General features: G+C 32.0%; 1 protein-coding gene across 10 annotated transcripts in view; it reads left to right on the plus strand.

Annotated features, from left to right (window-relative positions):
* Window positions 1–12,621, plus strand: part of Prosap (SH3 and multiple ankyrin repeat domains prosap) — a 101,324-nt gene that overhangs the window by 70,905 nt on the left and 17,798 nt on the right. The window lies entirely within an intron of this gene.

The raw sequence follows: 12,621 nt of genomic DNA on the forward strand, positions 1-12,621 counted from the left end.
TTAGATTATTTCTATAGGGAATTTTTTTTTGTTTTTTGTTTTTGTTTACCCCCGTAAATAAAAAGTGTGTCCTGCACTTTTACTTGCATTCAACTATTTTTTTTTTTTTGATAGAATATAGGATGTGTTGTTATCTTGTTATTTTCTTCATAATTGTTAACATAAAGTTGATTTAATTATTTTCTTGTTTTAATTAGAATCAGATTAAGGAAAATGATTGAAATGATTTTTTGTTTAATTACCACCCGGAACTCGCATTATTTTATTTAATAGTTACGCTTTTATAGTTCGTCAGTAAGCGTTAAGAATACTTTTTCAAGGAAGTTCAAAGTAAAATCAACAACCATAAAATATGGTCAACGACGTGTGACAAACAAACGTACCTACACCCATATATCGTGATTTAGATTATTATTTCACTTTGTTAATTTAATTTTATCCTTACAATGTAAATTGAAACAATGCACCATTGATTTCCATTCTTGGTTTGTTTCTTTTCATTCTAAACAATAAGATAAATGTTTTTTAAAACTATTCAACAATTGGTAAATTTTTTAAATGAAACATCTCAAGAGAAATTGTTCATTAGATTTTCTATAATACTTTGACTCGTGTATTTTTAATTAAAAAAAAAAAAAAGAAGATATATGTGTGTGATTTGAAATTGTAGAATAATTTTGTGACAATTTGATGTCAACTATGAACCTTTAAAATGAAATGTTTGTTTCGTTAACAAGAAAACTTTTCTTTTTTTTTTTTTTTATTAATGTATACGTCATAAATCATAAAATACATGAGAGTAGTATATATATATATATATCTGTGTACAATTAACTAACAATTTATTATACTCAGTTGTATTCGTTAGTATGTTTCATGTTTGCTTTCAACGATCGCGGGATGATCTAAAGCTCGTATTTAAGAACTTGTATACACGTGGTTGGTTGTACGTGACCATGATCAATGCTTACGAATCGATTCGTTCGTTTATTCTTTGAAATTATTCAATGTAGTAGTAGTAGTAGTAATAGTAGGAGAGAGTGTACTGTATAACTAAGAGAAATACTGCAACATAATAAAATGATGGAAAAGGGGGAGAAGGACAGTTTGCGAGGAAGAACAAACGATCTTTACTGTCAGGATAAGCAAATCCTTTTGCTGAGTAGACATCGAACAAATGTATGTGTCATTCTTTCAAGCATTCTTTCTCTTTTATTTCTATCCTCAGCATCCTAATCGATCAACGAGGATATCTAGATCGAATGGAGATCGATCGATCGATGATCTTTTCTCTTTGAATAACTCAACTTTTAACATACAACTGAATTTTATTTAAATCAACACAACCAATTAAATATATTATTTCATTTATACAAAGATACAGTGTCATTTAATATTATGTGGATTGTAAATAATAGTATGAATTATTTTTATTTAAGATTGGGTTGCATATTAACTCCACTTTCACCCTGAAGGGAGAAGATACTCTTTCAATTTATTTCAATTAACTCAACAAATTAATTTATTATTTTATTTATACAAAGATACAATAGTATTATGTGCATTTTTTTTTTTATTAAAGATCGTGTTGCATATTAATCTTCACATATCCCCTGAAGGAAGATACTTTGAAATGATATTTTTCGAAGAAGTCAATTCCACTAATTCCGACAAAGTTAAGTCCAATTACATTGAAGAAGAACTTTAGAAATAAAAAAATAACAAGAAATGATTTACAACAACCGGATATATACCTATATTTTATATAGAAACACGCAAACAGAATATTATCTCGTTTGGATTGAATAGAAAAGAGAAGAGAGCTTAAAGGAAAAAGTGTCTGATTTGTATTATTGTATCGAAGTCATTACAATAATTTCTTACTAACATTAGCCAATCATGTCCTATTGCATTACCTCGAGCCATTTTCAAATGGCCTGACTTAGGAAAGAAGGAAATAGACAAATTATACTAAACATTGAACACTTGGGTTGTGTTAAATGACTACTTCATTTTAATCGATCATTAGCTACACTTTTTCTTTCCTAAAAGGAAGTAAGAATGAACAAAACACCCTTAACTATGTAAGTCTGTCTCTGTATATATGTTTGTATGTATATAAGGGAGAAAGATATGTTAAAAGTTCTCTTTTTAAATCCTTTTTTTTTTTTGCTTTTTTTTCTTTTCTTTTTCTCTTTCTCTGAACTAAGTCTTTCAACCCAAGAAGAAGAAGAAGAAGAAGAAGAGTAGCCAGCATCCACAGCAAGCCATTTACCCGGGGCTCTCCGAGTGCAATCTCGTATTCATGAATTCCTTGTACATAGCCCTCCCCTTCTCCTCCTCTCCTCCTCTCTTCTTTCTTCCCTTTATCCCTCGGCAACCCCTTCACCTCACCTCTTCCTCTAACAGTTACTATCTTCCTCTCCTTCTTCTTCTTCTTAACTCTTGTCTTTAAGAAATCGTACGAGCACCAGCACCTCGCCACTGTAATCCAAGTCACGAGACACGACGAAAATCGGTTCTACCTTTCGAGTATGATACCGTATTACGAATTATAGTTATGTGAATGCACTTAACTACAGTTTTGGTTGGTGAATAAGACCAGTTTTCTAACCTTGGGTCAAGAGAGTAGTAGTTTTCCTTTTTTTTTTTTTCATTTTAAAATTCTATTAAATTTATTACAAGTTAATCTTTCGATCAGTGTTTTAGGTGTTTTAAATCTTTGCAGCATAAAATAGCTCTATGTTGCACAGAGAAATTTGATTAAGTTTTAATTGAAACCAAATTTGTATATTTTTTTTTATTAATAAAGGTATTACATAATGTAAAAATATTAATAATCAATTGTTTTGCGTAAATAAGACGAAATATAAACTTATGAGCATGTTTAGTTATTGCAATAATATTTCGAGGTGGGACTAAAAATGTTCCATCGTGCATTACGGTGTATCAAAAAGGTGGGGGGGGGGACACTTTTAATCCCACTAGGCCCTCAAAGATTTAAAAATAAAGGTAATTGATTTTTTGAATATTATTTGGAAACCTTTTTAGGACGACCAATTGACCGAGATTCGTTTTGGGAAATTGCAAAATGTTGCCTTGCTGTGGAATTGGTTTTTTTTTTTATCTTTTTTTCTTCCTCTTCTTTTTATTCTTCTGTCAATACAATTTGAAAGAAATATTGTCAAATAAATCATAAAAATGTTTTATGTTTCACGTTAAATAAATATGTATCGTTTGTATTATTTTTCACGTCAATGTTAAATCGAATCAATTCGTCGAGAGAAAAGTACAGAAAAGTTAGAGAAGGAAGTAAAGTAAGAAGGGGTGTGGTGGTATTATGGGAACTCTCGATCTTTGGGAAATATTGGATGAAAGGGAAAATCGATAGAACGATCGCTCGATTGATCGATCGATCGATCAATCAATCAATCAGGAAATACCGTTCGTCACGTATGGACCAACTGCTTCCAGAATTGATTGCCAATTACCAGGCAGAACCTCAACGCCCAGATTCGATTCCGCGATCGAGAAAATTGAGTTACACTGTAAAAGCTGACTGAGGTTCCTCTACGACAAATTTAACGACAACGAATACTTTCATCTAAATAAAATGTCTTTTACCATTTACGTGGCAAGATTCAAAATGTTACCAACCCACACACACACACACATACATACACATTGATCATACATTTGTTTGAAATAATATCGAGCTAGTTTAAATGTTAGAATAAAGTGATAGAAATGGTTAGTTTAGTTTGCCCATTAAAACGTTGAAATTCTACTACAGTTTATGAATCTAATTGTGGGGGGGAGGTGAGAAGTAGGGGGGGGAGGGTAGGAGGATAAGAAAGGACATGGGTAATAATTTAAATGATACTCTCTTTCTCTCTATTTATAAACTAGTTCCGTTATTAACCCCCGATTAAAGAGAGTAGGTAGAGAAATTAATTCTAGAAATGAACGTCACCGTACGAAAGAAGAATAAAAAGAAGAAGAAGAAGAAGGAGGTTGATTGGACTTAGTACTATCTCGCAAATCCACTTTCAACGTCGTTTCGTTAAAACAGAAGAAGACTTCGAGTAGTTGTAAGGAAGAACGTTCTACCGGTTCTCCATTTTTTTTTTTTTTTTTTTTTTTTTTTTACTTTAAATCCTCCCGCTCTGGAAGCACAGATCGTTCATGAAGTTCTAGGAACGAAAGTGTAAACCGGAACCAGTCTCGATTACCTACTCGTTCTCCTAACTTTCCTAGTTGATGTTAAATTTACAAATTAATTAGCATAAATTGTAATTATTGTTAATTATCAGATATAGGAACATTTTGTATTGACATTTATTTGTCGTTCTAGGAACAAAAGTGTAAACCGGAACCAACCAAGTCCGATGACTCGGTCTCCGAGTTCCTCTAAGCAAAAGTAAAACGTTCAGGAGACTCCCTAGCGGCCCTTTCCAAGCTGGAAACCCATAATTCCTGTAATAAGGTCATTATCGTGTGACCTGAGAATCTCCCTCCCCCTCCCTCTCTCTCTCTTTCTCTCTCTCTTTCTTTCTTTCTCTTAGTTACTCTTTTACTCTCTTATATAAATACAGATTTACATTTATAGTTGTGTATTGACTATACACATACTCTCTTTCTATTGCATTCTGCGCATTAACAATGGCGTAACGATTATAAATAAAATTGATAAAAATGTTAGGACAATGTTTTAGAAATGTTACATCATTGTAATTCAATCTAATCATCTCATATACATATATATATATATATATAATACAGTGCAAGTCTAAAAAAATGAAGTAGTAGACAATGAATTAGAGTTTCGATGAACTATGCATTTTTAAAGTTTAGTAATTTTGGTATTTCATAGTTGAAGAAGTCTTAATGAAAGAACAAAACGTTTTACAGGATTAAAACAATGTTCTGATTTGTTTTACCTGTTTAATTATCTTATGATACAAAGTTTGGTGAATAAAATTGGTGAAAAAAAGGAAGAAGAGAATTTAGTTAGTTTCTACGCCACTGTAGGTCGACCAAGACGATGCATAAACGTGCATAGATATATACATAAGAAAAAGATAGAGAGAGATAGAGAGAGAGAGAGAGAGAGAGAGAAAAGTATACACATACAAACTAAGACACATATAAGAGAGGTCTGGCATACCATCGACTGTCCATAGCCACCTAAGCAGATTCTGTCCCTAAGGTACAAGCAGAGAGGCAAGGATTCGCAGCGTTCAATTTGCATTCTAAAGTCTTGGCAATGCTCAAGGAAGATCGGCATGACTGTTTTCTTATTCACTCAGGACATATACATACATATATATACATATATAAATATATATATATATTTACCTATCATCACGGCACACGCGAATATCTTTTTATGTTGGCATTAAATTGTATAATTTAGTTGATTAGATTTTACGCGAAATAACTAAACGTTTTTAGACATTTTTATAATAATTTTGTTGTTGTTTATACTTGCATCAGTCATTTTTTAATAGCTCGGAAAGTATTTAATTTTAATTATTTTTATTTTTAATAGGGGTGCCCCATCACGCGTTGCTGTGGCTCAAAATCAGCAACGAATTACCTTATACCGCCATCTGTTAGAATGATATAAACTATCCTATCTTTCAAGTTGGATAAAACTGCATACAGTATGCAAAATTTGATTAAAATTGGTTCAGTTGTTTAGGAATCCATTGCGGACAAAAAACGTGACACGTATAACTGTACGTATTTTGTTGTTATGCAAATGATGTGCATATGCATCTATGCAAGGGGCTAGAAAGATTTTGGCTAGATTTATTCGAATGATCATAGTGTCAAGGATAAACTAAATCTTTTTTTAACTTAAACATCGCATACATTTAAACAAAAAAAAATTGATTAGTAATTATTCCAAGTGACGAAACTTTCCCCCAAATACTTTCTTTTTGTTCATTTTCGTTAAACAAGAGTTTGCATCTGTAGTATGCGTATGTGTGTGTGTGTGTGTGTGTGTGTGTGTAACTTTCCTTACGGGTTGTGTCGATGATGCAATCGCTATGGTAATCATTACATTCTACACGAAGGCATAATCTTTCGTGGTAAAGTACCTAAGGATTCTTGGAATCGAACGAATCGTATTCGAGACCGACGAACTCGATGACTTCATCTCTTTACCTTTTCTTTCATTCTATTCTATCTTTCTATCTTTCTCCCTTCTTCCTCCCTTTTTATTTTTATTTTTTACCTCGAAGTAACAGGATGAAGGATGATTGGGGTAGGGACTATGAAAACTTGCACGACGACGAGAGGAAGTTGAAAAATAAATGTACAAATGTGTTGTATGCACGTGATGATCGTCTTGTTCCCCCACTCTCTCTCTCTCTCTCTCTCTCTCTTGAGAAAAAAAATGATAGAAATCTGAGAAGACAACCGGAAGTTAGACAAAATTCAGGTAGATTTAAAGATTTCCTTGTAAAAAAAAAAAAAAAAAAAAAATATTTAAAGGCGTGCTTCGATTATCAAACACTGAATGAACGTTTGTTAAATGTAAGCTGTGTCAAAAAAGTATCATCTATTGTAGAATAGTGTAAAAGTGAATATTTTCTTATTTCTTCGATACATCGAATAATAAAAATAAAAATAAATAAAAATCAAAAGTAGAAGAAGAAGAAGAAGAAGAAGAAGATGATGCTGGAGGCGCTGTGTGACGTTGTCATCCGTGGACGGCACACGCAAACGGAAATTGTAAAAGAATAACAAAAAATGAAAGTGGCTTTAACAAAAAATAATAAAAAAAAAAATAAAATAAAAAGAGGATAAGAAGAAGAAGAAGAAGAAGATTATCAAGCTCGATCGAAAAGGAATTTTACTTTGGTTTATGTGTATGGTGTATGTATGTGTGTGTCAGCGTAAGTCGAAAGACATGGTTGTTAAACTTTAAAACTGCTTTTTTTTTTTTTTAAGAGTACACAGCAATTCGATTTTGTATTCTCGGTTGTCCCCCTTTTTCTCGATTCCTTTATTTGTTTCTTTTTCTTTCTCTTTTCTTTTCTTTCTCTCCCTCATGTGGTCCATAGCACCGTACATCGAAGGTTTATGGCTCGTATTTCCTCTTTAACGCCGATGTTGCACCAAGCCAGCCAGCCAGCCAACCAACCAACCAACCAACCAGCCAGCCAACCAGGCAGCCAGCCAGTCAGTGAGGAGGGTGATTCCACTCACCTTTGTGATCTTCACTTTCGTCCTTTTACCCATACCAATTCTCACCCTCGTTCATTCTCTCCCCCTTCGACTTATCGATATTTTCCTTGTATCCGGTTTCGAACGATTCCTCTTCCTTCCTTCCTTCCTTCCTTCCTACCTTCCTTCTCTTCACGAATCCTCCTCAATCCTCCTCGTCAGAGATTGTTAGATCGATTTAAAAGATCAAATCGTTTCGATGTAATAATATAATATATACATGTATATATATTACTAACTTTATATACAGGATGTATCAAAAGTTTTTTCAAAAACATTTTCGTTGTAACATTCGTCTCGATTTTACTTTCTAAAGTTTCTTTTGTAGAATCAACGAGGGTTGATTAACACATTTTTAATTGACAAAGATAATAAGTCGATGAACTCTCGTGACTATTGACACTATCGATTTAGACTCTGGATGTTGTTAAAAAAAAAAAAAAATAAAAAAAAAATGGAATAAAATACAATTTGTAATAAAGTGCAGGAGGATGACGAAAACTCGTTTCGTGCTTCGTTGCTAAAGTTAAAATCGTAACGCTTCTCTTTTCTCTTCTTCTTCTTCATCATCTTCATCTTCTTCTTCTTCTTCTTCTTCTTCTTCTTCATCTGGTCCAGGACACAAACCTTTTCTTTTCTTTATATGTGTGTATATATATATATATATATACGCATATATACATAGTTGGTGCACTTGCGGCACATGAGTCCGCACGAGCTTAACATCGCGCCGAGGAGAGGGCCCTGTTGCCAGAGACCGCAATTACATCCCATAAAGTACGATTGAGACACGGTTCGACCATTATTCTCCCATACAGGGCCGTACTAAAGGGTCTCCGCCGTTTAACTTAGGGACTACCTATCCTCCTCTCTCTCTCTCTTACTCTCTTTCTCTTTCACTCTATCTTTTATATTTTCTTTGTAAAACGAGATATATATTACAAGCTAACAAAAAATATATTATAGAAAAAGTAACATGATTTATAGGAGTTATAAATATTGAAATATAATGTACCCTATTTGTTTTTTTTTTTTTTTTTTTTACTGTAAAATAAATTCTAAATTATTTCTAAAGTTTTTTTAGAAATAAAATTATTCAAAAATTAGCATATAAAATAAGTGATAAAATAATTTACTTACTTGAGTTATAAATATTGAAATATAATACCCTATTTTTTTCTTGTTTTTACTGTAAAATAAATCCTAGAAATTATTTCTAAAGTTTTTTTAGAAATAAAATTATTCAAAAATTAGCATATAAAAAAATTGTTAAAATAATTTACTTACTGAAGTTATAAATATTGAAATATAATACCCTATTTTATTTTTTTTTTTATTTTTATTGTAAACTAAATCCTAAACTTCTTTCTAACATTTTCAAAATAAAATTATTCAAAAATCAGCATTGTGAAATAAGTGTTAAAATAATTTACTTATCGTACTATTCTCACGTGTAACATTTTCTAATCTTTTTCATTTTCTTTTTTTTTCTCTTTTTTTTTTTTTTTTTATTCTATAAGAAAAAAGTGTCACGTGGGCATTATGTGCATACATATGTAGATGAGAATTTTGCAGTGTAAGAGATGCAAGTATAACGGACGAGAGAGTAGGCTTCTCTCCCTCTTTCCTCCCTTTCCTCCCCCTCCCGCTTCTTCGATCACCGTACGAGACGTTCCCTCATACATAAATGCATTTTACAGCTCGTTGCATTTGCACCCATGCTACCCAACGTTCGTTAAAACGAGCTGCTGAACGAACAGTCGGCGGTGGGCGGGGGGGGGGTGGGAGGTGCCATTAGTTTCGTTCTAAACTTGATTAGGATAAAAATAAATAGAAAGAAAAATCTAAGGTTTTCTTTCCCTTAATTTAAAGATCCATTTTTGTTTCTTTTTTATTTAATGTTTTTGATGAATGTGTGTGAATGGATATTTAAACAAATATTCATGTGTAATATAAACGTCATTGAAACGTACGAGTTTGTACGACTCGTAATATGAATGAGCGAGTGAATTGGTGGGAGTGAATGGGGAGGGAGTGAGGGAGGAAAAGATTACATAGATTTTATACATATATATATATATGAGTGTGTGTGTGGAAAAGCATGTTCAGCAAGATCAACTTTCACTCCAAAGATGTACTCTCGTCTTCTTACTTACATACATATATATATATTTAAACGTGTATGGGTTGAAACTACACATATGTAGAGTTTTACGTACAACTGTTTCGTTTGGTTTCGTTTTGTTAATGCATGCTGGGTAAAAGAAGAAGAAGACGAAGAAGAAGTAGAAGAAAAAGAAATCATCATGAATCTCAGTGTTGCAGCATCATGGGCACGTATTTTATATACGTTTTTTTTCTTATTTTTTTTTTTCTTATTTTTGTCTTATTCTTTTAAGATTCTTTCGAGGCGTAACACTCGTCATTGTGTAACACTACGCACGTGTGATGTAATCAACCAGGGGAAATTCGTAGGTCTGTCTTTTTTGGGGTTTTATCTAATTTTTCTTTTTTTTTTTTTTACATAAAAATATTATAGAAAGTTTTGATTATGATTTGTAATTCATAAAATTGTAATTGAGTAGTCAACAATTTTGTAAATTAAAATTGAAATAAGTCTTTTGTGTAATGGTATAAATGGTAGGGGGGAATCTTTTTTAATTCGTAACGAGTGTAAGAAAGAGATAGATAAATCTGAGTGTTAAAAAGAGACAGAGAGAGAGAGAGAGAGAGAGTAAGAAGCGTTAGTTGGGTGTGCGATTATGTCGCTTCTAAAGACTTTATGAAGCAATTACGGGACACTAATTAGAGTAGGAGCGCCGGTTTGGCAGGTATACCATCGTTTTTGCTGCTACCGTTCTCGAGTACCAAGTAGATGCTTCAATTCGATGGTAGGGACATATTAATGTCTTTATTTACCATAAAAAGTATAAGAAAAGAGAAAGATAAAGAGATGGTCGTTTGATTGTGTTGAAAGGCAAATCAAATTTTTTTCATTTCTTTTTTTTCTTTTTTTGTTTTTATTTTTATTTTTAATAAGGGTGCCTCGTCACACGTTGCTGTGGTTCACAATCAGTCCAATACAACGAATTATCTTTTACTTAATATCTTTTATTTAATAAATTGAAATATAAATTATTCTATCTTTCAAGTTGAATAAAACTGCACACATTGTGCAAAATTTGATTAAAATTGGTTCAGTAGTTTAGGAGTCCATTGCGGACAAACAACGTGACACGTGATTTATATATATTAAGATAAGAAGATAATCATCATTTATAAACCCACGTGCATTAACGAGATAAATTTCTATTTGAATTATCTGATTTATCTGACAATTGTATCTTCTTCTTTTTTTTTTTTTTTGCAATTTTATCATGAAGATTTATTTGCAGCAGGGTATTAAAAATAAATAAATAAATAAATAAAATAAATCTTCTTTCAATTTCTGAGAAGATCTGTAATGCAGATAAAATGCAATCGGGAATAAAATGTTATTTACGTTTGTTTTAAGTTCACTTAAAAAGTGTGAAAGAAAGACAAAGATGTTGAATAAGAGACAGAGAGAGAGAGAGAGAAGAACAGCATCATTAAATGTACCTGACGAAGTCAACATTTACCCATCCTCTTCAATGTCCTTTTATTATCTCAACTCCTCTTTCTTATCTTTTAGTGGAAGAAGTATAAAAAAAAAAAAAAAAAAAAAAAAAATAGGGTCTTCTTCTATCTTCTTCTTTGTCTTTTTGTCTTCAACTTTTTCTCGTCGCAATTCTCTAGCCTTTAATACTTATGGTGGACATTTGAAAAAAAAAAAAAAAAAAAAAAACAGAAATTCTGCGGAGACGTCACTGTTTGCACAGTTACGTTGTTTAACTTACATTTAGTGTGAGAGAGTAGAAAGAAAAAGAAAAAGAACAAAAAAAAATAGAAGAAGGAGTTCGTTAAGGTTTGCAGGAATTTAACGAACGTCCAGGAGAAGAAAACGCGTTGTCCTCCTTTTTCTCTCTCAACCACGATGATTAAACTTCTATCCTACTATCCATCCCCCTGTTACAACCCTCGTTTACAAAAAAAAAAAAAAATAACCTTTCTCTCAAATCACAGATCTCATTTTGCAATAGTTGTCTATCCTATCATCCCCCGTTCTTCTAATAGTTTCTAACGAATCATCGTTAAGAAAAGTTCTTTTCAAACAAAACAAAAACCAAACTTTACACACACACACCCCCCCCCCATCTTCTTTCTTTCAAAAAAAGATAAAAAAGGAAGAAAAGAAAACCTTTAAAAATAATTTTTTTTAAATTACATTTCTCACGAAAACAAAACCATAAATAATTAAAATTAATTAGAAAAATGTGTGCGATTTGAAATAATTTAATAAAAACTAACATTTATTTAATAAAACGTTCAAGGGTTTTTATTTTTATTTTCATCATTGGTTTTGTTTTCGTCGTAGGTGTCCAACCCTTTTAATGGCAACCCTTTTGCTGTAATATTTCGTTCCTCCTCTCGTTTCTTTTAACGGACCATTTTCTCAGCCACACCCCTTTCACGACCGACACATCGTGTGGGGGTTGGGTGGGAGTGGGGAGGGGGAAGAAAGGGGGTATGAGTTTAAACGGGAAGTCAGACTCGTGCATCGCCACTTTCGTTCGAGGCCTTTAATTTGGCACGTCTTCCACTCTTCGCTATTGTTGCCCATGATTGTCGGGTGAATCCCTCCAACCCCCTACCTCTCCCCCTCCCCTTGGATTTTTCTTTCTTTTTACTTTGGAAGACCTTTTGTTACGGTAAACGTGGCGTATGGCGATAATACATGCCCTTGATACATAACACATGTTGTCTCTTTTTTTTTAGTTCTTTTTTTTTTTTATATAATATCTGTACATAAGTGTATATTTTAATGTGTAAATGTTATATAGAATTGTTTTTGATAAGATTAAATATTTATGATAATAAATAATCAATTATCTTAATATTATTATAATTGATTTTTAATTGTAGGATGTGAGTCAAACATTTCTCTTTGGAAATATTTTTAATGGTAAAACAATCTAACTTTGTTGTATTTAGAACTTTAACAATATTTTTACAAAGTATAGAATTTATTTAGAAAATAATTAAGAAAACTCGTAGCCTTTTTTTTCTTTTTTAGTTCACGTGACAATTTGTGATTAAATGTAATTAAATAAACATTATTTTGTTCGTTAGTTAAAATGAATGATGTTTAATTATATGAAAATGATATAAGGTTGGTAATAGAATATATTTGTTGAAAATATATATCGATGATACCTATATCCTACATCGTCATTGGGTAGTCTAATTACAAAATCGATAAAGTTTTCTACGTAGCTACGAAGAGACTACGACGACGACTAC

The sequence above is a fragment of the Polistes dominula genome, unplaced genomic scaffold (genome assembly GCF_049000335.1).
Source record: "Polistes dominula isolate Pdom_NZ unplaced genomic scaffold, Pdom_raw_medaka contig_21, whole genome shotgun sequence".
NCBI lineage: Eukaryota > Metazoa > Arthropoda > Insecta > Hymenoptera > Vespidae > Polistes > Polistes dominula.